Raw genomic sequence first — 23,578 nt, 5'->3', positions numbered from 1 at the left:
CATATGTCACAGTCTGAAATTAAAGCTCAATTTAGTTTAATTGTCCTTGATTTTATCAAGCATTCAAAATGACTGACTGATTTCACATGCAGAAAATAAATAGAGAGAGCAGCACAGAAACATCTTTCTCTTTATGGTAGTGATTTTATAGAGTTTTCTGTATAAAATCCAAAACATCTTTTGGATTTTCTGACCTTTCAAAAGATCTTTTGTTTGTTCTGAACCTGATTAAATCTCTTCAATAAAGGCTACTTTGGTAGTGTAAGAGGCCAACATAATTTGTGCAAAAGCATGGAATAGTTTCTTAGCATGGTATGAACACGTCTTGGGGTGATGATAGTTTTTGTATTAGTTTGCTAATATTTCAATGTTCCCTGGACAGGCAGGTGATGCAGAGACCTGTGCAGCTCAGACAGGATTAATGGATCCAGCTCAGCCATTAATCTTGGCCTTTGAGTGAAAGTGACATCCTCCCACTTTCTCTAAAATCATGTGGCCACTTCAGACTGTTCTGGAAAGATTTTCCAGAGATAACCTGAATTCTGCAGTGTTATTCTGTTCACAGAAATTCTGCTGCTGCTGTTGTTGCTGCAGAACCCAAGAGTGAGGGGGATGAGAAAGCAAGAAGCTGGAGGAGGTAGTTGCAAGAACTGTTTTGGATTTTTGTTCTTTTATTAGTTTCTGATCTTGTGTCCAGGAGCCCCCATGGTGGCCTGGGACCCACTGACAGAAGCCATGCAGTGAAGATCTCTCAGTCTGCTCTGAGAAGGGAAGGAGGTAAAAACCAGTGGTGGATTGAAACGACATCACCTTCCACCACACTGTGTCAAGAGCAATGAGCACGTACACCCTGACTTGCAGCAATGGAGGGGGAGATGGCAGGTCCTGCTTCATGTACCAAGGCAAGTACTGAGCAGGCAGCAGGGAGTCTGTATTGTTTGGATGGATGTGGCTCCCTGCTGGAGTCTTCAGCCTCTTGGGTGCTCTGAAGCTGTCTGTAATATCAGTGGGAGGCCTATGTCCTACAGGAACCCAATTTACACACTCTAAATACTCCCTGGGCCAGACACCATCCTTTTGTTGCATCAGTGGCTGAGGTTTTTTAGCTGATTATGGCTCCAAGGCTACTAGAACCTTTTCAGCTTGCCCGGGGATCTTTAGGTCTTCTATCCTCCTTGTGTCCTAGCCCAGTCTCAGGCTCATTTGTGGGGTGTCTGACTGTCCCAGCTGTCCCAGCTGAGCCCTGCAGATAGGATGGGCATGCAGAGGGTGTCGTGCTTTCCAGAACTACCTGGCTCACTGCAATCTTTCAGAGCCGAGTCTGCTGCACAGCCCTTGCTGCATAACAGACTCGGCTCTTGCTCCAGTAGGACCTGAGGACTCTGGGAACAAGCAGAGGGAAGAAGCAGGCTCGTGGTACCCAAGCACTTCATGCAGCCCTGTTCTGGATGCTGTCCCTGCCCCGGGCTGCCCAGACTGAGGAGGGAGCAGGGCGCTCAGCATCCACGGCGGCAGCAGGCTGCCATCTGGGAGCCCTCCTTCTGCAGGGCCTCCTGGTCAGTTGGCCGAGTCTGGGCCATTACGTAATGGCAGTCGTGTCCAAGGGGACAGATGGCAGCTCTGCCAGCCGGGCAGCTCCTCTGACCCGCACGCTGCTCCGCCAGGGCTGGGGAAAAGGGCCAGGGGACGCGGCGCTTCCCCCCGCAGGCTGTCAATGGCAATGGCATTTGCTCGGGATCAACTGAGCTCCTTTACAGAGCCCAGAAAGTATTTTATTAGCTAGCTCTGGATAAGCTTTCTCTCCCAAATAGTTCCAGACAGGATGCTTTTTCACTTACTAAAGATCTGAGGATCGTGTCCTCCATTGTTGGAAACTGTCCTACTTCCTTTCATTCCTGAGGAGCTGTAACAGACTATACCAGTGGAGGATGTGTTTCCTTAGTTTCTTCTTAATGGTAGGAAGGAGGTGAAATTTTCTTGCTAGGAATTGATACCTTTTTTTTTTTTTTTTGATTCTTTTGTGTAAAGAGAAGGAAATAATGTAACACAAAATTTTTTAAAAGTTTGTAGTACATAAATTACCTCTTTTACCTTTCTTGTTTTTTATAGCTTTGACATAAGACATATGATTCAATTTGGATTAAAACAGAAATGAGCTCGTTTTGCTCCTACACATTTCTTTAAAAGCCTGCACATTCTGCTTTTGATATTTTCCTACCAGATCATTTCTGAAGGGAATACAGCTGCCTCTGGCTTTTAAAAAGTTTAGCTGCTGTTTTTGAAAACTTCAGAATTAATCTAATCCATTTTATGTGCACATATGTGTGTGTGCATGCATGGAAGTTTGTGTATGAAAAGCTAACATATACCAGTATATCTGTTTGGAGGTTTGTTGCCTTTTGTTTTGTTTTGGTGGGGTTTTTTGTGGTTTTGTGTTTGGTATTTTTTGTGTCTTCTTTTTAAATTTTGTGCACTATTTTCAGTCTCTTTTGTTTGAAACTTCTGGAAAACATTACAAAAAGGAAGTCTGTTAAAATTTCTTGCAGTCAGACCATCAATGAGTATAAGAGGCAGTGATCACAATTCTTTCCATACTGATGCATTTATTTAGATTTGTTCATAGACCAGAAATACCCCCTGGTACCCTTTGTTGTATGTCTTGCTTTGGATATCTCTAATTCCATTTGGGGGAAAAACAAAAAAGCAGCCAAACTGAATCCCCAACTCAAGCAAAGAGCAGCCATGCAGAATTCAGTGACAGGCCAGCCCAGTGAAATTCACCTTGTAGCTCATCCTTTAGCCATTCCCACCTTCCCTCTCTCCTTTGTCTCTCCAGTGATGTCCCATGCCAGATGAAGGGACAACCAGCCCTGTATCCTGGATCACGAGCTGTGAGCAAACAATCCAGCAGCCCTGTGACATCCAAAGCAAATCACCAGCACAAATGATGTTTTGAGGCACAGCATGCTGTCCATGTACCTCTGCAGTGCTTTCCAGCCGTGGGCAGAGGCCTGGGAGGGTAGGGATGGACCCCTGGGGGTGTTCCACGACCCTGCATCATGGAGACACACAGGCAGCCACCTTGGCAGCTGGCTGCACTCTCACTTCTGTGAGGCAGCCGCATCCCTCTTGCTGTTCATGTTCATGCGGTTTTGACTGGCTGCTTGCTTTACCCCAACAGCCTGAAAAGTGATTCTTTCCACTGATGGCACCACAAGACCTCCTGGCAAAGTGATTGGTGCTTCAGCAGAAGATTCATCTTTCCCCACGGCACAGAGACCCGTGTGACATGGTGCATCACAGCTGGAAATCAGATGCCAGCCTCCTTCAGACAAGCCAGCAGGCATGGATGCCAGTGGGCTCAGCTATGGCACAAAGTCTGCAGTGGAATTGCCACTCTTGGGAATGCTCAAGTTGCCCATGAGCAGCCTCAAAGTTTTTCTCCAAAGTCGCAGTAAGTGTGACTGAGCATTTCCCTGAAAATAAGTCATCTTTGCTCGTGGTAGAGCAGAGTGAGGTGCAGGCACAATCAGCAAACATCCATGTTTCTCTTGGCACGACTCTCCTGATCCCCAGGGCATCCAAGGCATCCAGTCTGCCTGTCAGTGTCTCAAGCTGAAATCCAGCCCTTGCTGCCAGACTGAAAACTGCTCAGGGAAGCAGGAGGGATTCACAAACCCCCTGTGCCTGTGATGGCCTTGGTCACTGTGAGGTGACCGTCTGGAGGCTTCCGCCCACACCCACCATATCCTGCTGATTCAGGGAAAGCTGACCTTTCACTGAGGGCTGTGAGGGTTTCTTCAGGCAAGGAAACAGAAATTTTACTTGACTTCCCTCCCCTTGCTATCCCCAACTACCATTTGGGGGAATATTATCCCTATGGTCACAGCCTTTTCTGATTTGGCAGCTTGCTATGATAAGGAATCAAGCTAGTGGCAGCAATGGGGCACAGCAGAGCCCAAAACATTTGTGGCCAAGGTGGCTTTCACGGTGCTCAAATGGCTTGGAAATTGTGCCATTAGGGAAAACTTCCCCGTTGCCTCTCCCCACAGCCCCCCTGGGTGCAATGCACGCTTTCTCACAATGGCCACACACCTAACCCAAGACCCCAGGCTGCCCCACAGAAACACCTTCCCCGAGCTGCTGCTGCTGCTGTGGCACAGACCTGTGTGTGCTAATGCAATGCAGGAGAGCCACGAAGCTCTCCTGTGTCAGCCCTAGGTACGAATTTAAATTAAAACTCATTTAACTCAGTGCTCTCTTCTGATTTATTGGCAGGCATTTCTCACTGTTTGAGCCTTGTTAAATTTCTAGCAAACACTTCACTTACCAGCTGTTCCTATTAAGTCAAAAAAGTGCTGCAGAGTGGGGTCATTGCTGCCTCACTTTTGGTGGCTCTCCTACACAGTCCCCACAGAGCTCTCTCGGGGAGGGAATTATACCCATCGCTCCGTGAGATGCCTTGCTAATGCCAGTGAAGCATTCTAGTTTTGGGCCTCTGTGTCCCCCAGTTCTCACATTTTTTTGTGCTATGAATCAACAAAACACCTCATAAGCTTCCTATCAACTGATGGGGCAGGGTAGTTTTCCACTTCAGGCCTTTCCTCTTGCCATTCCATCCTGCTTGCCGTGATCCAGTCAGTCATTTTCAGGTGGCTGCGGAGGCAACGTCTCAGGTCTGCAGTGCAGTTGCAAACATTAGTCATTTAGAAGTCAGACTTTGTTTCTGTACTTACAGATCTCAGTGAAGAAACTACAAAGTATTAGTGTTTTACATGCAAAAGAGGATAGCTTTAGCATCCAAGCACATCTCATACATGCAGTAAAGATGCCAGAGCTTTGAATTCTCCTTATTTATCACAGTATTGCTATTTTACATTTAGATTGTGTCTCCCTACTGAAGGATATCAGGGTAGCTCATAAACAACATACACACTTTAATAATACATCATGGAAACACAGCATCCTCTGGGGTGGACAGAAAAACCCAAGGAGAACTGAGTGCATAGCACGGAAAGAAACTTGTCTCAAAGCAGAAAGAGAAGTCACGACGCTTATGCAACACTCTTCGAACTATACTGCTGCGGAGAGGAAAAGAACCAAACAACACTGTTTTTTAAAGTTTTAATCAAAAAAACACTACATGGTGAACTCTGTGGAATTCAATTTATTGAGCTCTCAGGATCACAAGTTAGGTCAGCCTTGCCAGGAATTGATGCAGTTTGTAAGTAATCCAAACGCGAGGTGTCGGAGCACTGTTATATTTCCCTGATCTCTCGCCTCGCTCTATTGTTTATTCATGTGGCACTGTATAGCTGTGCTTGGGGCAGCAAAGACACTACTTCCTCCCCAGAAGCAGCAATTTGATCTAAAACTGGGAAAGCTTAGGATCTGAGGACCCTCCTTCCCACTCCAGGTGTGGAGTTAGTAACACACACTTGTTTCAAAGTGTGTGTTACTGATGTTAGGAAGCATCTTTGCTCTTCCAGCTGAATTGAGTGTGGCACGCAGGTGACAGTTCAGTGTCGAATCTGGGCCAGGACTTTTGGGAAGCCAAGTGCATGACTGCCATTCAGTGCTGAGAACAATGGAAAAGCTGGTCCTGACTTGCATTTGGAAAGGATCCTTCCACCAAAATAGGTGAGACTGTTCTAATCTTCATTCAGCAAAATCCTCTTACCAATTTGTTTCGAGTGAGATATTGGAAAACCTTGTTGAGCCCACACCAAGACCAGGGCTCTTTCTAGAATGTTCTTTCTGCTGTAAGAAATGCTGGATACATTGGAAGAATAGCTGGGAGCACTTTGTCTTTCTTTTAACCTGTTGATTGAAAAATGATCCCAAATGGACTTTTGCGAGTCTCTTACAGAAACCTGTACGCAAACGTCCAAATGGTAGAGAATAATAAAGAATTTAAAATTTAGACTCAAAATATTTAAGAACACAAAATAAAATCCTATCTGCAGTGCAGAAGGCATCATCCATCTCTGCCCTGTCAGCCATGGTTAGACTTTGTTAGCTCCCATTAAACTCTTTGCAGATCTGAACTTGTCATCCTCTTTGTAATTCTAGGCAAGTACCAAATTGGCTTAAAAATGTAGAAGCTGTCCTTATGTGTATGCACGCTTGCTTCTGCCTTCAGCTTTCAAGCATCTGAAGGCATCCATTAGATTAGTTATCATGTTAATAAGTAGATTTTAGAAATGCAACATATTCACAGCTCTCACTTGGACAAATCTCAAGTGAGTAGAGGCTTCAGTCTAGATATATCAGGGAACTGACCTCCATCCCCGAAAGTGTAACTTTGAGCTCATTTTATCTGCCACACAGAGAGAGGGGAATCTTAGTGCCCTGGTAGCAAGTAAAATTGAAAGGTATGTGGGAGATTAGAGATGGCTCTGTCTGATACTGAATTGCCATGCCTGGTGAGGAAAGGAGAGGGTGGTTATTGAAGGAGATATATTTTTCTGGGGAGCAAAAAAGCAAAAAGGGAGCAGCCCTTCTGGATCTTTCTCATGGTAGCAGAGGATTCTTGTCCCTGCTATTACACATCCCCCAGCCCAGGTTATGGGCCAGGTTGTCCATGCACAATGTGGAGACAGAGAGGACTATCTGCCAGGCATGTATGAGGAGCTGGGGGCTTTTTGTGGTGGTAAGGGAAGTGCTAGTTAAAAAAAATTAGCCATCAAACTGAAGGAATGGTGATTTCCCTGCTCCGGTGTGGAATCAGCCCTTCTTTGCATCCTGTTAAATCTCCTCTGCCAGAGATGACTCATCCCTGAGGTTCATAAAAATACTTCTGAAGAGCTGAGGTTTTTTTTTTTCTCTTTTCCTTTCTTTCTTTCTTTTTTTTTCTTTTTACTGTTGAAGTGGACTCATAGCACTGAATATATATTTACAAAATTATTCCCTAAGGATATTTCAGAATTGTGCTCTTTAATTCCATCATACTTTTAGCATAGATATAGGAATGTTTGTGACACAGGGGATACAGTGTCAGCAATGCGGATAAGAAACACACTTGCAAAACCTGAACTTATGTTCAGTATTTTTGGAGAAAGGACAGGAATCTCATTTTCTGTTGTGGTAACTTGGTAGACATAGGTTTATCTAGGTTACTTGCTTATTGTCAAAGAGAGGACTGATTGGTTAACCACTGCCTTATGTACACAAGACAGCTGGGTGGGGAGCATCTTCCTTTTCAGTATGGGGTCCTATTAGGGGGCACCAAAATCCTACAGTGAAAATAATGCCTTTTTCTCTTATGTGGAAAGAGATGCTGCAAGCCAGCATCATGAGCACTCCCCATGGTCCCTGGGGTAGTCTACCTGTTCTGCAAGGTGCTGTTATGTCACGGGTGAACCAGGGAGTGGAGAAATTTTCTCACTGAGCATTTTGTGTATTGCATTATCCATCAGGGCTGTGGTAGGGGAGCTGACCGTGAGTCTTGTGTGCAGGATGAGTCACAGCAGATTCAACCTGCTGCAGATGGGGGTACTCAAAAAGCCCTGGCCCCCAAGAGGCTCCAAGTGACAGCACAGGTGACAACCTAAGCAGTTTTCTTCCCTGAGAAAGTGAACAGCAACCAGTCAAGTGGCATCTTGGAATGAGTCATCGCTGTACTGAGCAGCATCATTATTTTGGGAATTAACTGACGGAAGCGTTTGCCCGTGTATTTTAAGGGCCTAACAATAAAATCTACACCATTATAACCAAACTTCACAGAGTTTGGCAGAGAACAGGCAAACTGTGAAGTTTCTATTTGCAAATGCCTTATTGATGTTATTCCAGTGCTTCTACCATTATCTCCTGCACATTCTCTATCCTTTCCTGCCACACATTTAGAAATAAATAAGCTCATCAGGCACATGTTCCATTTTATGAGAGCAGAGATGCGCACAAGAGCAGGAATGAATATGAATAGCCCATTTTTGGCACTACCCAAGCTTTGGAGCTGATTTGTATGACTCAGAAATAAATACTGTGCTAAAAGGGCTCCTCCATAAAAATATGGATGGTGAAAGTAATGGAGAAAGGAGGAAACATTTTTCTCAGAAAATGGCTGTCCGTGAGACAGCTTCATGAGACATGTGGCAAGTTTTGATGTGGGCCTGGTTTGCATGGCAGCACTTTGGGCTTGCTGACAGCTCTCTGCCCAGGGAGCCGTGCCACTGCTTCACACTGAACGAATGCCTTCAGAATGGAGAAAAAATAGACTTGTCTTTGAAGGGAACAAAGATGAAAGAGAGTCTATAAAATTCTCAGCAACTGAAAATAAATAATAACAAAAAAAACCATACAGAGATTTAATTTCCTTTCTGTTTTGGTTTTGTTTTGTTTTGTTTTTCTTAACACTTTCCCCATTTCACACTCTCAGTCTTAAATAAGGAGGTGGCCTTTAATACTGCATTTTCACACATGACAATAAAAAATTATTAGACTAGTTAGCATTAGACATGTACTGGGAATAACTGTAAGCCTAATAAGGCAAGGAACATTCCTAATATTTAGGGTTTTACCTGTGTCTGCTTTTTAGGAATGATTTTAAATGGAATTACTTCTCCTACCACGTAGGCCATAAGCTTGTGACATTGCTACCAAAACATGGAAAATAATCCATGCACTAGGGCTGGTGTAAAATGGGTGCCCAGAAGGCTGTCAGTTGTGCTGGATTGTCATTCCAAATGCATAAGAAAAATGGGCTTCTTATCCACTGCAGAATTTTGGTGCCCCACACTTTTTGGTAGAAGGGTTGTTAACACCCTGTAGAAGCCCATAGGCATATCTCTAGCCCTGTGGATCCTCACCATCTCCCCCAAAATACAGGCAGCTGTGGAGATCAGCTGGTTTTTGTTAATTCTTGGAGCTCATCAAAGAGTGAATACAAACTGAATCCATTTGTGAGAGATGGGAGACGCTTCTCTGCTGGACTATGACTGCTATTTTTGAGAGCAGCCCTGGGTTTGCAAGGCTGCCTCTGTCTAGATGCTAAGCCAGTCTACACAGTATCAGTTTATTCTATCAATTGTACACTAAAAATGATGTGTGGGATGCCCCAAAGAGATCTCAGAGGGATTGTACCTTCACAGGCCATGCCTTAAAATGTTCACTAGTGGCTATTTTGACCTTGTAGCAGAGTAGATCCAAGTGTGCCAAGCTGAGAGAGTCTTAAGATCCGTTCTTTTTAAGACAGATGCAAAATAAAATGTAGAAAAAGTTTCCTTTAAAACTGTCTTTATTAAATCACAGCCCTGAAGAGTCTTGGAAAGAAGAGAAGGCCTGAGTACTGCTTGGCCTGACTCTGTCCAAGCAAGGAGAGGAGGAAGGTTTTGGTCAGCTCTTTCCACAACTGGTTATCATTATCAACTGGTTGATAATGCTTTCTACTATTGGAGATTATTGAGACAGGGTTAAGAATTTTATTTGGTAAGTCTTTACTCCTTACTTTATTTTAGTGTGTTTTTTTCCTGGAAGATTAAACTAGAAAGCAGTGTTCCTACAGTGAATAGATACATCATAGGAACCAGATACCTGGTCAACCTTTGAAGTCCTGCTGCACAAATAAAACAAATCTTTGAGAGGAATAGTGTGGATTTTGCATCCAGCTGCCACACAGAAGGGAGCTGAGAAGTGGGCCTGGGTCTGACTGTGAAACAGCTGTGCCAAAACCCTGGATGGGGAGGAAGGGATCCACTGATTCTCTCAGGGCAGATGGGCAGGGGATGCCAGGTGTCAGGGGAGTGCTGGCTCTCAAAGAGCCCCAACAGGGAGGAAAGGAAGGATCTATCCTCAGGTCCTGGTCTGTCAAAAATGGATTTTCAGGACCTGACTTCTAAGCTATTGCTTGGTCTTAAGTGGATTAAACCAGAGGCTCCTGAAGGTTTAGAGAGCCCTTGCTCCATGGAGGAAAAATGCTCACTACAATTACTCATTTGTACATTGTGGCCAGAGAGTGAGTAAAAGGCACAGAGTGATTTTCCTGTAGTGGGCAGCAGGTTTGTGATGTACTTGTTATAAGTCTCTGGTCCCCCTATGAACCCAGGGTCAGTTTCGGAAGGAATTAATCTTTTGCACAGGGGTATCTATAGTGGCTTTAGGGAAGGCTTTATGGATCTGCAGATATCTCTGTGCCCGTGGTAAAACACCAAAATGTCCCCTTCCTCCTGAAGGGAAAAGAGCCCATGTTTGAGAGAAGATCCACTCCAGACTGCCCCAGACAATGCCACAGCCCTGCCATGGCACATCCTGGCACCGACAGCCCTGCCTGTCCCTGCCCACCCCGTGGGGCTTCCCCCACCTCTCCAGGCCCTGGACCCCATGTCACCCCTTGGCCACCAGCCCCTGTGCCATCAGCACTGCAGCGGGGCCAGTCTCCAGCTCCCCACCGCCCTGCCCTGCTGGCCATGGGCCCTCTGAGCCAAGCCCACCCCCAGGGGCCCATCCCAGCCTGAGAACTGGCTCCTGGTAACCAGTGAACACACTGCAGGTGATATCCCAAGTACAGGGTCCCCTGGCTACTTTCTGCCATCACAGTTCTCCTGCTGTGCTGAAATCTCCCAAGGCAGAGAAGAAATACCGGGCTAGGTTGGGAATGCCATCATCCATTACATTTTGAGCAAAAGACTTTTCTCTGAAAGCTGGTTGCTAATTTGAGACAAGTTGTTAATGAGGTGCAGACACCCTCAGCCAACTATCTTGTACCATTTTGCTCCCTGGAATTAAGTGTGGCATTCACTTCCAGCACCCCTGAAGGCAGTGTGCAGGGGTTTCGGGTTTAAGCATGCTGGGCTTGAACTAACAAGGCAGCAGCATTGCTACATCTGTTCCATCTGGAGCTGTAGGATACTGATTCATTTTTATTTTCCCCCAACAGTTTCAGCCACTGGAAATAAAGGGGTGCAAAGAACATCATCCATTGTCATTGTGGTTACAGAAAATCCTGGAAAAGTGACTGAGAGTACAGGTAGCTTTGAAAATCAGGAACCGAAACAAACAAAACCGTGCAACATTTATTAATAAATTTCAGTTAAGTCTCCCTGGTTTCAAGCCCAGTTGCACGATTTCTCTAGGGGAGGCAGGAGGAAAGTGAATTTATGACTGTTGAATGTTCGAGCCTGTCAGAATTGTATTGAGTACTACAAAAAAATGGATGGCTAGAAATAAATTTGGGTGTGAATAAGCTGTTTCCTCCACAGGTCTGGTTTACACTGGCAGCGTGTGCTTAACGGTTGACTGGAGAAAAAAAAATGTGACAGACAGGATGGTTTCTTACAAGCTCCTCAGGGAATTTAAACACAAGCTCCGTTCTTCTTCCCCTTAATTCACCCTCTGGTCACCGGCAAAATAATTCAGATTCAAGCTTTGGGTTTAGGAGAATTACCGGCAGAAGGGGAAGGGTTAATTTGTTTACTTGGGGTAGTTTTCTGTTTATTTTGTTTTACTTTTTTAAGCGCTGATGTGAATTATCCGTTTTGGCAAGTGAAAGAGAACAGTTGCATGTACTTGGTATTTTCTGTCACATACACTATTATTAGTAAGAAACACATTTCCTTTTGGGGCGCTAAGGACAAAAATAAGGCTGTTCACATCACCACCCCCCCTTATTAACTCTGTTAAAGCAATTGTGCTGGCATTTAAGAAAACTGGCAAATGCATTTGTTCAGCAGCAAATGTGATCCATTCAACGTTCTTTTCACATGAAGAAGAAAACAGGAGCTTTCAAGCGCAGGGAATATAATAGCCAAGCTTTGGTAATGATTTCTAATATCTTAAAGAGAGAAGAGGGGAAAGAGATCTCATTTATTTGTTTTGGTGTGAAGGAAAGGGAACAGCTCTATTATCCAAAACCTCCTCTGGAGCTTTCAGTGCTATTTGGTGCACATTTGCTCTCCACGTGTAGACAGATCTGCCCTCAGTGACGGCTCATTGGGCTGTGGCTTGGACTTTGTCTGCAGTATGGAGGGTATTGCTTTATCATCTAAGCACAAGGACAGGACTTGTCTCTGCAGCACAGAGTTTATCCACTTGTAGGGTAGGATACCTTTTCTAAGAATGAGCCCCATCATGATGCACAGATGCTGTTGAGCTCTTTTCTTTTGTCAACAGTGGTCTCATCAGTCATAACAGCATGGTGGGTCATCTTTCTGAATACCCAGGCAACTCAGATTATGGAGTGCTGAAATTTGCTTCCTTTCAAGGTGCTTTGCTCACTGGTATTGGCTTTAAATTTGGCCCAAATTAGGTTGGTTTGAAACTGCTGTGGTATTTTCCAACTCTATCGCACTTCCTTTTCCACTGGTACTGATTAAGCAGAATTCTTTGACTCTCCTGAACAGACTTCTGGTGCTCATCCCTCACTACTTGTCACTTGTCTCCATTTGTTGTGGAGAAAGTTGGTGGTTCTAAATCCAAGCAGGGATTTAATCTTGCCTCTCAGCATTGAGAGGAATGAAATGCAGTGGTGGAAAGTGCTATGGTAACTGATGTACAGGACACTTGTTTATTTTTTTTTTAAACCAAAAATGCCCAAGCAGCTGGTAGTGATAGCAAGCAAAATGCCTCTTTCTGGCTGATGAGGACAGAAAAGTCATACAGATAAGGCAAAGAGATAATTTTACTTTACACTTAGCAATGAGGTAGTTTTCCGTCTGTTTCAAGGACTTTGGTCTTCCTCCACCAGTCTTTAAATATATACTAAATAGCATTTAACAAGTGGCTTTTAAAATAGGGTGAACTTTTGCAAGGGGAGTATTTATAGAAGTAGCTATTTAGTTTGTTAGTAATTTTCAGTATTCATTTTGCTATTGCTGAATATACAGAACAGGATTATTCACCCACATTACCCAGCTGCTTCTGTTTGATAACACAATAAATACTGTGAGGTGTCTTTCCATTGTAATGACTGTGATGTCATGATTCATGTGATGTCACAGGTATGAAGAAGTGGGATCTGTGAGAAAGAGTTGGTTTTGAGACAGAAAATTCTGAAATATAATTGTCTTGCATTATTGGTGAAACGATAGATTAAAATGCAATTCAATTAAGGAATATTGCAAGAAATTCCTTTTCTGTGACACACTTGAAAAATGCTTCCTGATATTGGAGTTCACTAAAAAACGCAATAGTATCTTATTAAAAGAAGCTATGGTACTTTTCCAACTATTCTTTTCCTATGGATGAGACTTGGAGATGCCAGAAGCTTATAGAAGAAGGGGATATATTACAGTGTATTACAGTGCCTAGCAAAGAATGCGTTTGGGGGGTGGGGTTAGGATTTTTTCATTTAGCTTGCTGGCAGTTGCCAGCTGAACTGGATATGCACTTGCATTTAGAAGTTCTCTGACCTCTTCAACAGCTGGAACTTACAGAATTGTAAACTTGCCACACATTTGGATGAGATTTTTCTGGTGCTGAACCTCCATGGAACTACAATGAAGCCGTGCAAGGGAATGTTCAGAAATGTAAGTTTCAAGTCAAGTGTACAAACCATCATCACTAGATGCTTCAGTGAGTGTTTTGTGTAGAAGTCCTGTAACATGGTTTGAGTTGATCTAACCCAAAATGCTATTGGTTCTTCTCTTCAGAAGTCTACTGAGATAATGTACCATTTCTCTATCTCGGTAACGGGAAAAATCTCTTGAGCTGGACATGTGCATCACACAGCTGGCTCTGAACTCTGTGCTGGACAATAGGTAAACTTGCTTCTCTTTCATTTGCAGCTGAAGACTGGGATTATCGCTGCTCTGTGGCAATGTGCATCAGGTCAGCCTCCTTGGCCATCCATTGACCAGGCTCAGCTGGCATTTGGGACCCAGTACAGGGCAGAGACTATGCCAAGATCTTGCTGGTGGGCATCTCAATAACTTGCAAAGCAGCCTGTTCAGAGGCACACTTGAGGACTTAGCCTTCACCAATGCGGATGCTGCCTATCTCAACACCCAACAATTCGGTGTTTTGAGCTGATGCTTTACAGTCCGATTCTTTGGAATTCTGCTGTAATGCTCCAAATCTTATGTTTGGTAATCCCCAGCCTGCTAATACCCCAGTCCTGTTTCTGCAGGTGACATACATGTGTCATGTATGATTAACTAGTAATGATCTAAATGGTCTCCACTGACAACAACATCTACTTTTGTCTTTCTCCATTTGGTGGAGCAGCACATGAGCTGCTATACAAGAGAACGTCACTTCATACTAAGGGAAATATGCTGGGGGAAATCCATTTTGGATTTATGTTTAGAATATCTGCAGATGTCTGCTCAAGTTTTCCATTTCGTAAACTCTTGTAGTCAGGCTGAAAATGTAACTGCTGATGGGATCAATGGGCAAACTCACAGATATTTTGTCTCTTGGATCAAAAGAGTATGGACAGGGCAAAAAAAATACCAGGAAGTTTTTAACAGCAAAACTCAAATGCAGGAAGGCAGCTGTTAAAGATTTCCTGGTATTTTTAACTGAGGATTGTTCTCCAGCAAGGTCTCCATTAACACAATGTTCTCCAGTGCTATGGATCAACCAACTTGCTCCACCAGCGAGCTGACTTCCATTACATTGGCGTAACTGTGAATGCTAATAACTGAGAGGAGGTTGATACCTGAAAGGTATGTCTGGAGGTGGCAGCACTCACTCAATCTGAGCAAGAAACAATCGCTAAAAGCAAGAAGAAATTATGGCCTTGGAGAGTCTGCCAAGAACTGGCTAGGACAAGCTGTGATGTGCTTCAAACTCTCAGGCTAACCCCACACTGACCAGCTAGAGCTTGAGATGGCAGAGGGAGCCTGTCTCTGGGATACTCTGTGGCTCTGAGTGCCGGACAGGCGGCACACAACACCACAGGTGAGCTGCGGGAGGCCAGCATTTCTGGAATTACAGGGCAAAGAGAAGCACTGCCAGTGTTGAGTTTTCCAGTAAAATGGAAACAGGTAAGTGAGGAAAGTACAAAGTCAGCTTTAGGTCAGCTCTGCAGAGGAAAAGGAACACAATAGGCAGCTTTATTTTTCACAATAGCTGATCCTGAAGATGTTTTTAATCATTTTCTATCCACTCAGCCAAAGAAAGTTATCTGTGAAACTGCTACAAATATTTGAAAAGTGTTGCACTGCCCTTGAAATGAGCAGTATGTTTTTAAACTGATACTGTACAGAGAAGGTGAAAGCCTAACATAGTCTGTGATTGATCTAAGGTTTCCCAGTCAATCTTGTAATTTCAGGGATGGTAAAACAGCAGCTTGTTATCTGTAACAAAGAAACTTGTCCCAAACCCTTAAATTCCAAGACAGTAAGAGTGGGAAACAAAGAAGTACTACTGTGAAGATAATTAACCCTTGACAACAAAACAAAAATTTCTTGCACAAAGGACAGCTACCTAGCCCACACTGAAGCTTAGGGCAAATGTTAATACTCCCATAGTTGGCTTATAGACTATCTGAAATATCTTATCAGAAAAGAAAAAAGCAAGTACCTAAACCAAAGGCCACAAAAAACATGGAGCCATGGAGCTCCCTGAAGTATGGGAAAAGCACAAGGCATGACTAACAGCCAGTGACTGAAAAGAAACATCGAGGAGATGCAATGACTTTCTTGTCTTGCTGGGACATGCAGGTATCAGAAGTCATGAAAACAGAAAGAACATTTGGATGCCTTCTGTGGGACTCCTTTTTCTTCTAACCTTTATTTTCTCCTTCACACACGTGAGGGAGGGGAAGAAGTTTCTGGTGAACCTGTTTGCTTATCTGGTAGCATACCTGTTAAGTCCCAATGCCACAGGAGTTGCCTGGGTTGACGCTGCCCTTTAGTGGTGCCAGACATTTTTCTGGATGTGACTGTGATTTCTGAACACTGTCACTGCCCAAGTGTGAATGTAAATTATGTCAGCAGAGAATGGTGTCAGGTCCTGTTTGCTCAGAGCTGTTCTTCTCAATAGTGTTAGAGGAGATGCTAAATGGGTTGACCTGAAACCAAGTGCTGTACCAAGAATGTCCTAGACAGCCTGCTGGGAACAAGGGCACAGGCATTACACACAGTGTCACTGGCACAAAGAGGAATTTTCAGATGTACTGTCAGAAAAAGGATAAATTTTATTCCCACTGAGGGTTTATTAGAGATGGGTGTAAGAGTAAGTTATAAAATGTGAGAAATACTGTGAGAAGTACTGATGTTAATAGTTGGAGGTAATATGTATCAAGTGTTGAGTCCCTTTCAAGGGACACTATTACTGGAGTGGCTGTGGATCAAAACTAGTGAGAAGTGTTTGAGGACATCTTCCAAGAGATTGAGTGACATTTATCCTACTGCTCACTATTAGATGAAATGTTGAGAATCCCCTGGATTGTCAGTCCAGCAAAAGTTACCTTCAACTTCAGGTAAAAAAAAGGAATGGAAGAAAGGTGCATTGATCTAGTACTCGCTGCTGGGGTAAGAACAGGAGAAATAAGCCTTTTAGAAGAAAAAAAAAAAACAAACAAAACCCCTAAACTCCCCAGGAAACCCAAAGAAAATTGTATAGCAATATCAAGATCTGCTGAGATATAGCAGTGTTACCAAACCCCAGAAACAAAGAAGAGTGATCAGGTTCAGAGGAGCTCTTGACCCAATAGGTAGATTTAGCTCAAATAGCCTGCCTACAACTCTCTGAACTGAGAATGCTTCAAGTCCCTGTTTTTTCCAGTCCAAAAATGTAGGGGGGAAGAAGTAGTTTGATGACAGAAAAATGCTGGAGAACAGGACTGTTAAAATTGGAGTTTATAATCTCTGAATGTATGATTAGCATGCAAAACCAAACATATGCCACGATTTACAGCTCCCATCTTATCCAAGACTGTCTTGAACAGATGACATCCACACCAGGGACCAGAACTAAAGTGCTGATTCTGTGTTCTTGTGTACATGTTGGATTATTGTCAGAAAGAAATTAAACAGAATCAATCCTGGGGTTTTGTATTGCTCCCCTCCCAGGCTGTAACTCAGTAACTAGGCTGACCAAAGGATTTTCTGCCTGCCCTTCTGTCTCACTGGGCTGTGGCTGTGCTCCTGGCTGTGAAATGGCTCAGTGCCAGGATAAGCTGTGCAGAGCTCTCCTGCCCGGGGTGTGCAATGGCTTGGTGGTGGGATTCCTGTCCATGAATGCTGCAGAAGGTAGGTTCATAATCCTCAAGTCCTAGAGCACCTCTCCAGCCCAACAATCAGTATCTGTCCTCAAGGGAAAGCTAGGGTCAGAGGAACCTGCTAGTTCTAGGGGGGCAGTTGGAGAACTGGAGATTACTAGCAGTCTGAACACCCATTCTGTGAAAGAAGACTTGAACCCCATCATATGTGCAGCATGACTTGTGGCCAAAGGAAGAGTGAGGAAAGTGAAGAGTGAGCATCTTCATATGTAGTGGGGTGCAAGAGTTAGCTACTTCTGAGATTTACTGGATTATCTGGAAATGAAACAATATCTGGTACAAGGCAGAAATAGAGCTGAAACTGTTTGGAAAAATAACAAAATCCTGTTTGTTGTTTTTCTTTCTAAGAAAAGTCTGTTGTTTAGGGACAGTGATTCTCTAAACATATGATAGAGAAAATAGCATTCGGAAAGCAGTTGTATGCCCAAAATATCCATGCTTTAAAATGTAGTGATTTCATATACTGCTTTGGTTTGCATTGTTTGACAGAGGCATAAAGTTAGATTTGCTGGGTCCTTAGGTTACTTGTATGAACATTCCATTTGCAGGTACAGTTAAGCCCCAAATACATTTTAAGAATACACTCTTATGAATTTGGGCCAAGTTCTTAAATGCAAGACAGATTTGGAATAGCATGCATGACTGCCCAGGATCCCTAAGACACTGGATTACTCATGGTGTGAGATGTGCCCATACTGAGGGACTCTGAGCTTCTTAATCTCATCCATGTTCATTGTAACATTTCGATTTGCATGAATCCAAGAATGCAAAAGGAAAGTGGGACATGAAATGAACCTCTTCCAGCATCTTTATCAATGCAGTACATTTCTCCCAGCAGGCCAGACTGTGCCTAATCAGACAATGAAAGGCCAAGAGACTCACCAAGAGACTACAAATCCATTAATTTGGTATTGCTTGTGGGAAAAAGCTGGAAGCAATTGCAGGATTTGTTAAGCAAAAGGCTTGGCAAAGTCAATTGATTAGGGAGGATTCAGAGAAAGCTGTTCTTGCTGAGCTGCCAAGGTAAAAGGTCCAGGAAAATTTAAAGTGTCTTGTTGGCACCCTGTGAAACAGAATGGGTGCTGCCATGCAAGAAAAGCTGAAAAACTATATGAAGTTGTTGCTTTGTTTTTTTAAGAGAGGGCAAGTATCTGATATTTCACCAGAAATCCAGTCCATTGTCTCATTTAGCTGCATTAAATATCCACAGAGCCCAGTGCATACAAGGGACTGACAAATGCAACTGTTGTAATAAATACTCATTACAAGTGTTAGACTAAAGAATCTCTGTCAAGAGAAAACCTTTCCTAAGATGAAACTGTTTTTAAATAGGGAGAGTCTCACTCAGCAAGCACATAACTCAGTGTTTGTCCATTTTCTTGCTCCTGGCCCCCTGCACCAGCTGAAAACTCAAAACCAGGAGAGAGCCAATGCTTTCTACAGCACCCCAAATTAAAAGCTATCCTCAAACACTCCAGGATTTCAGAAGGAATGATGATGCATCTCTGAATAAAGTGGAATTGTGTCCAAATCTGCTAAAAATTGAATGGGGAGAAGGTATTACAGCAAGAATTTTCACACAGTCAGCAATCAAATGTAAGAAAAAAAATCTGTTATAGATGGCCTCCATTTCACAGATAATGAGGTAAAGAGACCCAGGTTAGGTGTCTGGAGAGAAAGAGCTGCTCCACAGCATCTTTCCAGAGACAGTGCAGAGACACGGGGACTAACTAAAGCCTGACTGCTGTGCTCTGCGAGGCAGCCAAGGGAAGAGGGTCTGTGTGACAAGAATGAGACACGCAGTGAGGTGCTTTGGAGTGCTTCTGAGCAGTGCAAGTTCCATCTGTGCTGAAGCTCACACAGAGCTGTGCCTCAGTGATCTTTTCCCCATGTGAAGGGAGCAGGCTGGAGTTGGCAAAATTCTGCCCAGGGAGAGATGGCCAGGCTGAGCCAGCGGTCAGTGACACCCCATGCACAGCTCAGAGGATGACAGGGGAACACCTGGCTGGGTTCAGAGGTGAAAGGACGCCGTGCAGGGGACCCAGACGTGAGCACAGAGCCCCTGCCCTGTCAGCTTGCCTGCTGGGGGAGGCCAGCCTGCGGCGCTGGGGCAGGGGGCTCAAGGGAGAGCAGAGCAGAGCAGAGCAGAGCACGGCTGCACTCTCACAGGACTGCCCTGCCGGGTCCCTGCCAGGCTGCCCGGCTGAGCAGGCAGGGAGGGAGCAGAGGAGCAGCTCATGGGACAGCAGTGCTCCCAGGGAAGCATGGGGCAGCAGCTGCAGAGCAGCAGGAGCAGCCACTCAGAAAAGCTGTTGCAAGGAATCCAGACACGTTGGGCTCTTTTTCTCCACAGTGACCTGGCCAAGACCCTGAGACCTGAAGAGACGGTGTCAGGTCTAAGTTGCCATCCTGTTCGTTGTTAGAAAAAACACTTAGGAAAATGAACTGTACTTCTCTGTAGTGTAATTCTTCGCCCATTCCCAATGGAAAGGGAGATGAAGTAAGGACTGATTTTTTATGTTTCGAGAAGTGCTTACATAAAAAGACTGGTTCCAAGGGAAAAAACCAAAAGATTTCTGACATACTTGTTCTTTGTAATAAGAATACAAAAATTGGTTGCTTCTTCAGGATTCTTTGCATTTTGCTTTATACAAACAGAACAAAGGGGCAATGACTGGGCTACTGAAAAAAACAAGTTTTGTTTCTCCCCATGGAGGAGAAGAAAGAAACTGAGAGAAGTTTGTCTCCCCTTGATAAAAAAGGCAACGTAACTTATATTCTGATCTGTGGGACTTGTAGTTCTGACAACAGAGAGGTCAGTTATAAAAACTCCTAAAACAAGCAAAATCATTACCATCCTTCCTTGGGGACGCCTATGAATCCCTCACATATTTATCAGTGGGAACAAAACTTGGGCATTTCTGTTCAGGCTAAGGTGGCACAACTACAGCTACCAGTGGTGGACTTCTGGCAAGATCCACGGACTGGTGATGCTGCCTGTGGGAGGTGGAGGAGAGGAGAAGAGATGCCCTCATGCTGAATGTGGTGTGTGAAGTGTGTGAGAGGCACGTGAAGTTCCCTGGTGGCTTCTAGCTGCCAGCCTGGATGCAGGTAGGGGGACAGGGCATGTCATCTCAAGGAAGGTAGCCTGTGCAAGAACTGTGATTGCTTGTCCCTCCTTGGCCTTTCTGAAAGGGAGGATTGGCCAAGACTAGCCGCTCACAGCCTGGAGAAATGTCTCTGGGGCCACCTCTCCCTGTCCATCAGGAGTGTGTCCTGCCCCTTTTCCCTCACAGGCACGGTTAATTATCTTTCAGCCAGTTTAATGAGCTGAATCACTTCACCTAGGGCAGACTGAGAGCAAGAGCTGATTTGAGAGAAGCAGCCAGACACACATCCAAATGCAGGCAGGGGAGAGACGAGGAGAGGAGCAGGGAAAGGGACTGCCCTTGAGCCATGCCAGTGAGCAGCTAGAATCTGCTTATCCCACCTTGGTAAACTCACCCAAAGCAGTGGGTAGCCAGTGCTTCAGCCCTGCTGGCTGCTGGGGCTGCCCCAGGCTAGGCTGGGGGACTCTCACCTTCTCACACTTCTCTAGTTGAAAATAGCTGCCTTCCCTGAAGCATATTCTGCTGCCTGTGTGCCATGTCAGGTTGTCAGAGGAAAAAACCCTGAAATCCCATGTCCCAGGAAACTAGACCAGTTTAGCCCATGTATCTACAGGCATGGGCTGGCCCGTGACCAAAACCACCTCAAATGTTTTCTGTGCGTTGGCATCTGCCCTTGGGTGCTGCTTACCTCTCTGAGGAAATCGCTGACATCTCCTCAAGAGGCAGAAGCATCACAATGGCATTCTAATTTCTGGTAACAGAGGTTTTGCACGTACTAAAAAAAGCCATACCATCATGGCTTACTTACAGGCTTGGGAGGAGGGTTTGGCAGGGATAAAATCTCTGCAAAAAGTCTTTTGGAAGCGACCCCTCCTCTTTGTGCTGCTGACAGTCTTGGCACTGTCCAGATCACGACTCTTGGCTGTAATCCAAGTTTCTCCTGGATGCACTTATTGAATCTCCTCCCTTTCTTTTCCCCAGCGTGTTTGGAAGACAAAGCCACACAATGGGGTTTAGTGAAAGAGTTTCTTATTTTACCCCAAGAGCTAGTTCCCGGGGGATGAAAAAGACATCCACACCCTTTAATTATGATTAGTTGCTGCCTTTCAGTTTTGAAGACCTAGCCTTGATGACACACTTTCTAGAGCTCAGGGGTGGGCTGTAATCAGTTCTGGTCAGGCCTCTTGGCAAATGCACCAGTGCAGTATCTCCTTGGAAGATTTTTTCCTCTTTGCAATTTGTCAGGAGTTGTGGACATACTTCCGCACCTTCTGTTGGCAGAGTGGTGCATATGTTTAGTATGAAGTATGTTTGTGTGATTATAGTAAGTTAATATATACCTACAAACCAAAGGTGTAATAAGATTAGTAAATTTTAAGGTGAAGTATCCTGTCTCAGTTTTGAGGAGAACATATTCCCTGGGAGTTTGTAAGGACCTGGCAGGCTCAATAAAGTGCCTTCAAAGTATGTGAATGAAATGGTGTCTGTATCTTGTACAAGAGAATCTATTTTTAGGCATGATGTTTTGACATTATCTCTGCACATTGATGCTTCATGGTTCCTGAAGAGAAACTTATCAATCTGTGATGACAATTATATGGAAAACCTCACAGGAAGCAAATTTTAAGAAAAGGGTGTATGGATTAGTGATTTGAGATGCAGCAAAGTATAGGGGAAGCAGCTAAGCTGGATCCTTGAAGAATGTGAATTATTTCAATATTAGCAGGATCACAGAGGACAGAGCCAGGATGATATTGCTCTTAACAAAAGTTGTCTGAATATATCCAATCAGCATGTTTGACACTGGCCAGGGGAAAGCTGTGAATGGAAAACTTGCTGTGCAGCTGGTTCAGTGCAGATCCTTTGTGGAGAAGACAACAGCTCCTCAGCTGGATGGATGGATGGGTGGAGGGAGGGATTCAATCTGTTCCCATAGCTCCAGGTGTGCCTGCTGTAACTCTCTCTAGAGGGAGAATATCTCTGTGTTGGGGCAATGTTAAAAATGGTTTTGGAGTCCCACATCCATATATAGCCAAACAATACTACTAGATAAAGGCGACTTGTCAAAGCACATTGCATTTTCACCTTCATAAGACCATTATTTCCAGCTGATCCTGTTTAAAATAAGAAATAAAAATCAATAAATCACAGATCCATGTAATCTATTCTTAAAATGTAATGGAGCCTCATCAGTAATGTCTGGTAATTTGCTATCAGCATGGTCAAGGACAGACAAATTACTTAATTACATGTAACAGTTATTCCGTAAAGACTTAGGAAAACACAGATAAACGTAACTAATCCCTCTTTATTTATTCCCTGCAAACAAAAGCCTAAGGGTTTCTGGAGAGGGAAAAAAAAAAAAAAAAAAAAAAAAGAAGGAGCTGTGCAATTAACATAATTAGGGACGGCTGTCGCTCAAACCCGCGCCACCGCCCCAAGCGCGGCCCGTGCAGTGCGGCGCTGCGGCCACCAGGCGGCGCCGTGCGCAGGCGGTGGCTCCGGGCGGCGCCGCTCCCGCTCCCGGGGCCGCTCCCGCTCCCGCTCCTGCTCCCGGGCCAGTCCCGCTCCCAGGGCTGCTCCCGCTCCCGCTCCCGGGGCCGCTCCCGGGCCGCTCCCGCTGCCGGCGCTCCGGCTCGCCTGTGCCGGGGAGCTGTAGCACAGGCAGGGTCATGGGTATTCAGAGGCGAAGGGTCAAAGGAGAACTGTGCCAACCTCATGGTCTGACTTGTAGAAGGCGCAAGGAAAGTTGCCCCGCGGTGCCCCCATTGCTCCTGGCCCCTTCAGCTGGCTGGCTGGATAGATGGAGTGGGAGCCAGCCAGTTCCCATAGCTCCATCCAGCTTTAGGTGTGCCTGTTGAAACTGTCTCCAGTGGGAGCACATCTGTGTGTTGGGGCAACCTTAAAAATCATCCTGGAGTCTCATATCCACAGTAGCTGCATGTTGAACATCCACTGCTTCGTGCCAAAACTATTTCTCTTTACTTGAGAATAAAATATGATTGCAATCAGGAGAGACAAAGCTCTAGATGACTTGGCATTTTTCTTCCTTGAGTGACTGCATTTCTCCAGGTGATGTCTTTCCTTTTAAAGAAAATCATCACAACAGCAATTTGTGGGATATAGGGTCTGTGCACTTCACATCAAAACAAGAGGAGTTTTCACTGTCCTGCTACCTGATCAGCAGTAAAAGATCATGCCACTGAAGTTACCTACACTTCATTCTGCAGCCATCTCTGGTTTGCATCTTGGCAACCTCACCTTTCCCCTGGGGCAGGATCTGGGATTACTGAAGGTACAACAGGTG

The 23,578-nt window shown here is 44.6% G+C and overlaps 1 long non-coding RNA gene across 2 annotated transcripts in view; it reads right to left on the bottom strand.

The window, feature by feature from the left end:
• Window positions 1-22,361: 22,361 nt before the first annotated feature.
• Window positions 22,362-23,578, bottom strand: part of LOC119699873 — a 77,871-nt gene continuing 76,654 nt past the window's right edge. For both annotated transcript variants that reach the window (XR_005256571.1, XR_005256572.1), the window contains one exon: window positions 22,362-23,355. This is a non-coding gene — a long non-coding RNA (uncharacterized LOC119699873). The remainder of the gene's footprint in view (window positions 23,356-23,578) is intronic.

Source organism: Motacilla alba, chromosome 3 (genome assembly GCF_015832195.1).
Source record: "Motacilla alba alba isolate MOTALB_02 chromosome 3, Motacilla_alba_V1.0_pri, whole genome shotgun sequence".
NCBI classification, from domain to species: domain Eukaryota; kingdom Metazoa; phylum Chordata; class Aves; order Passeriformes; family Motacillidae; genus Motacilla; species Motacilla alba.
This window is presented reverse-complemented; position numbering and strand designations above follow the sequence as displayed.